This window comes from Cetorhinus maximus, chromosome 23, assembly GCF_964194155.1.
Source record: "Cetorhinus maximus chromosome 23, sCetMax3.hap1.1, whole genome shotgun sequence".
Taxonomy (NCBI): Eukaryota; Metazoa; Chordata; class Chondrichthyes; order Lamniformes; family Cetorhinidae; genus Cetorhinus; species Cetorhinus maximus.
The window spans coordinates 57,017,535-57,023,534 of NC_135901.1; positions in this window are offsets into that span (position 1 = coordinate 57,017,535).

The window sequence follows — 6,000 nt, forward strand, 5'->3', positions numbered from 1 at the left end:
TGTGGGCAAGGGTTACTTGTAGGAGAAAGAATAATTAACTGGGGAAAGCCAACTTCAAGAGGTTGAGAATGGATCTGACCCAGTAAAGTGGAATCAAAGGTTGGCAGGAGAAACTGTAATTGAGGAATGGGCTGCCTTAAAGAGGAAATAGATCAGACATAGTAATGACATATTCTTATAAATGCGGAAGGTGTGGCTAACATATTCATAGCTCACTAAATAACAGAAGAGATTAAGATGAATATGAATAAGTCTGCTAAGAGAGATATCAGGTGGCTAATACAACCGAGAGACAGGATAAAGAAAGAATATTCAGAGAGAAATTGGAAAAAGGAAGTAAGAGAAGCAAAGAGAGAGTATGAGAAGAGACTGGCAGCTAACATGGAAGGAAATCAAAACGCTTTCTCTGGCTGATACCTAGTAACAGGCCGGTAAAAGGAGAAAGGGGCTGATTAGGGATTTAAAAAAAGGTGATTTACCCATTGGGACAGGGGGTATGGATGAGGTATAAATGAATATTTGGCATCTGTCTTTACCAAAGAAGATGATGCTGCGCAGGTCATGGTTAAAGAGGAGGTAGTTCAAACACTTGTGGTGTTTAATATTGATAAGGAGAAGGTATTATATAGGCTGTCTGATAAAGTTGACAAGACACCAGGATTGGATGAGATGTATCCAAGGATACTGAGGGAATTCAGAGTGGAAATTGTGGAGGCACTGACCATATTATTCCAAACTTCTTCGGACCCATGAGTGGTGACAGAGGACAGGAGAATTGCAAATCATACACCTTTGTTCAAAAAGGGTGTAATGATTAGCCCAACAACTACCAGACCAGTCAGTTTAACCTTGGGGGTGATAATTCTGGACAAAATTAATAGTCAGTTAAGTAATTGTGGGCTAATTTAGGAAAGTCAGCACAAGTTTGTTAAGGGAAAATCATGTTAAATTTACTTGCTTAAGGTTTTTCAAGAGTTAACAGTGTGGTTGATGAGGGTAATGCTGTTAATGTGGTGTACATGGTCTTCCAAATGGCATTAGATAAAGTGCCACATAACAGACTTGTGAGCAAAGTTATAGCTCATAGAACAAAATGGGCAGCAACAACATGGATACAAAATTAACTGAGTGACAGGAAAAGAGGGTAATGATTTTTCAGAATGGAGGAAGGTTGAAAGTGGATTTCCCCAAGAGTCAGTGTTAGGACTCCTGCTCCTATGACCTAGACCTTAGTGTTCAGGCACAATTTTGAAATTTATGGGCACAGACTGTGTAGAAGGTCCTTTCTCTGGTGGACCTTAGTGAACCAGTTGAGTTTTTGTGACAATCCAGCATCTTTCGTGGTCACTTTTGCCTTGTGCCGGCCCCACAAATTCCCAGATCCATTCAGCTCAGTTTCAGAACCTGCCTTTGTGTTTTTGTGGGTTCTCTCTCACTCCCTTTTTCTGTTTTAAATCAATTCCACAGGATATTAGAAGGAGAGGATTTGCAGTCAGGAAATTGAAACCAAACATCACATCAGGATCTGATGGAGTTGCACAGTTTATCGTAGTCTGAATATCATCGGATTTTGAACATGGAAGGAAAAAGCACCGTTCACAGTGGGGAGAAACCATACACGTGTTGTGTGTGTGGACGAGGCTTCAGTCAATCATCTAATCTGGCAGGACATAAATGCAGTCCCAACAGGGAGATACCGTGGAAATGTGGGGACTGTGGGAAGGGATTCAATTGCATGGAAAGACATCGGTGCAGTCAAACAGCAGAGAGACCGTTCATCTGCTCTGAGTGTGGGAAGGGATTCACTCGTTCATCCTACCTACTGAAACACCAGCGAGTTCACACTGACGAGAGACCTTTTAAATGCTTGGACTGTGGGAAGTGCTACAAAAGTTCCTGGGAACTGACGTCCCATCAACGTGTTCACACTGACGAGAGACTGTTCAGCTGCTCTTACTGTGGGACTGGGTTCAGCCGATCATCTCATCTGACCAAGCACCAATGAATTCACACTGGGTAGAAGCCATTTGTCTGTTCCAAATGTGGGAAGGGATTCACTCAGTCATCCAACCTGCTGAGACACCAGCAGGTTCACGAGTAACTACAGTGATTGAGTTTTGCAACTGAACCATGTTTCACTGGGGTCTGTTTCTGCTGATGTTAGTGTAAACTCCAGCCCAGTTACAGGTGTTAATGTACTGGATAAAAATAAAATCATTAAGCTTTCAATTAAATAGATGATGTTGAATCTTTTTACTATCCCTAAGACATTAGTTCCTTTTGAAGGGCTCTCCCTCTCACCTGTCTCCCCCATCCTCACCTCCAGCAACAAGTGTGAGGAGCTCATGGAGCTTCTTTGTCACTAAGATTGAGACAATCCGATCAGCTGCCTCAGCTGCTTTCTTCTCTTCCACTAGCCCACCAGGACAAACTGTCTCTAAAGATCCCCCATGTCCGAGCTCTGAACCCACATCTTTCTCCAGTTTCTCTCCCATCTCCCCTTCCTGCCCAATCAGAGCTCACTTTGCCCATGAGACCCACCTCCTGCTCCATCGACCCTATTCCCACTGAACTGCTGATCACCCAATTTCCCCATGTTCACTGATATTGTTAATGGCCCTCTTTCTTCAGGTACTGTCCCTGTCACCTTCAAATCTGCCATCATCACCTGTCCTGAATAAAACCAACACTTGACCCCACTATCCGATTAAACTCCCGCTCCAGCTCCAACCTCCTTTCGCTCTCCAAAGTCCTGATCACCTCCCAAATCTATGTCCACATTTCCCAGAACTCCATGTTTAAATCCCTCCAATAAGATCTCTGTCCTTGTCACGGTATCGAAACAGCTCTTCCCAAAGTCACCAATGACACCCGATGTGAATGTGACAAAGGAAAACTCCCTCATTGTCCTTCTCGCCCTGTCCGCAGCCTCTAACAACATGGACCAAACCGTCCTCCTCCAATGCCTCTGCACTGGTGGCCAGCTGGGTGGGACATGATGAAACAATGTACAAACAATTCAAGGGCTGACTGACTTCAAGAAATAACCGGGCGGACAGGGAATGTCACTGATACAACGAGGAGAGTCCGTAGTTAGAGTGAATGAACCGACAGAAGGGTGTTGTGGATTATCTAAGACACTCGGCATGAGTCAGCTGTGTGATGGAAAAGCAACATTAACGACAAATATGGGGATACAGGAGAGCCCCAAAGACATCTCATCGATACAAGTTTCTCCCGTATGTTTGGAGTATTTTGTAGACATTACAGCATTGATCATGATTACAGAATGAACCGTGTGTCCTTGTTTATAATTTCAATCCTGTACGTTCATGCCTATGTAGAAATGGTCTGCACCCATAGCTGGTTCCTCTGTTATTCCCCTCCCACCCCACACCACAAGTGCACTTCCTCTGACCTCCTTGACTTTCTAGCTCCTTCTCACTGTCTCCCTTTCCATCAAAAATCAGCAAATTGTTAAAAAAATGAATGTAAAAATAATGTCTAACCTTGTAATCCCGACATTAGCAAGAAGTCCCCTTCTGTCCCCGTTGGACATCTGTCCATTCGACCATACCCTAATCCTTCTGTTAGTCCTAAATTATGTCAGTTAGACTAAGCAGAATTAATAACTTGAAGCATGTATGTGTTAATGACGCATCCCCCCCTTTCAAGGTTTAGGACAGGTTAGGAAGAAGGTTCATATTGTCATCATTCAGAACAACCCAGATTACAAAGGAACAACTGATCTCAAAGACAACCTCTTGTAGTGTGTGTGGAGGGGGTGTGCTGACTCGGGTTTAAATGGGTTAAATGATATATGTTTTCTATATTAGACAATCACATTAAAATCTGGAACTCAGATGGGGATATGGATTTGTGTTAGGTGGGATGGTCGGGATCAGTGTATTACTCCAGGGAGCCTGAAGATCAGAGGGACAGTATTTCAGAACTGATTCCTGTGATAGCAGCAATCCCATTGCTGTCTGTGAAAAAGACCGATGGAAATATTCAAAGTGGAAACCATTGGCGTGTTGGAGGATGATGTACACAAGGAAATTGTGAACTATCTGAGGATAATAGTGAGGGGAAAGGAATGGATCTGGAAAGCAGCAGACACTTCATGTTGCTCCAGGAGAAGTGGGGCCTGGTTGTATAGGTGTCAGGTTTTATACAGCACACAGTCAGCCTGTGGTTTCACCCTGGATGAAGGATCTCCGAATCGTACCATTCACATCACTGGATGGGATTCTCAGGAGCCATGTTGTCTGCTTGGAGAGGAAGGTTTGTGTTATAGCTAATGAGAAGCAGCACAGACAACCACACACAGAGACCCACACACACATTCTCTGTCTGTCTTACACACTCAGACATCCTCTCCACACCCACACACATTTACACACACTTCCATACTCAGAGGGACACCCACATTCATACAACCAGACACATGAGGACACATCCTGTCCTATCAGGTGGACAACACCGACCAAAGTGACTAATACTGGGGATAAAGTATTGGTGCCTGTGAAGAACACTGATTTTGGCACATTCAAGTCAACATCACCCTCCATAGCCCGTGAGCGGTTTTGACCATCCAATCTCACCCCTTTCTCTGAACATTAAATCTACATTGAACAAAATCTGGGACAGAGGCTACAACACAATTAGAACAATGAGCTGTCTATTGCCAGCTTTGGTGATAGTGGGAGGTTGTAAAATTTCAGAACAACATCCCTGGATAATTACAGCCTCTAATTTCCTCTTGGAATGACTGAAAGTGTTAATTACTCTCATGTTGATGGTCTGTTTGATGAAAGAATTCTGAGACAGGACACACGGAGAAAGAATATAATGTTGTTTTGACTCTGTGTCCAATATTCCCCTCAGTTTGTTCATTGCTGTCCCAATGTCCTGAGACATGTTCCTATGTTCAAAAGGAACTAATTTGTGTTAGTAATATTAAAAAACACTCAATACACCATGTGTTTAACACAAATCTGATTGTTATCCAGAGTATAAATCCCTATAACTGGGCTGGAGTTTATTAACATCAGCAGAAACAGACCCCAATGAACATGGTTCAGACCTGGATGAGATTCACAGCAAAATCCAATCACTTGTTAATTGTGAACTCGCTGGTGTCTCAGCAGGTTAGCAACTGAGTGAATCCCTTCCCCACACTCGGAGCATGTGAACGGCCTCTCCCCAGTGTGAATTCGCTGGTGTACAGTGAGTTGAGATGACCACCTGAACCCAGTCCCACAGTGAGAGCACCTGAATGGTCTCTCGTCAGTGTGAACACGTTGATGGGACATCAGTTCACTGGAATTTTAAAGCACTTTTCGCAGTCTGGGCATTTAAAAGGCCACTCGGCAGTGTGAATTTGTGGATGTGTCTGTAGATGAGATGACTGAGTAAATCTCTTCCCACACTCTGAGCAGCTGAACAACTTCTCCCCAGTGTGAACCTGCTGGTGTCTCACAAGGTTGTTAGAATGGGAGAATCTTTTCCCACAGTCGGAGCAGCTGAATGACCTCCCCTCAGTGTGAGTTTGTTCGTGTCTCAGCAGGCTGGATAACTGAGTGAATCCCTTCCCACACTCCTTCCAAGTGAATGGCCTCTCCCCAGTGTGAGTGTGCTGGTGTATTGTGAGTTCTGATAAATATATGTTTTCTTTACCACCTGATCCACTTGTCCTGCCACCTTCAGGGACCTGTGGACATGGACTCCAAGGCCTCTCACTTCCTCTACCCCTCCCAATATTCTCCTGTTTATTGTGTATTCTCCAGCTTTGTTTGCCCTCCCCAAATGCATTAGAATGAATTATCTTTCTCTTTTACAGCTGATTTAAAGTTGCAGATTTTGCTCCAAAGGTTGAATTGGGATAGATATTCAAAGTTAACTGTTTAACTGCAGAAACTACTTCAGCTGGGAGCCAGTGAATTAAGGGGAAAGATCCCAGGCAGCGGATTAAGAGGTAAGATCCCAGACAGCGGTTCT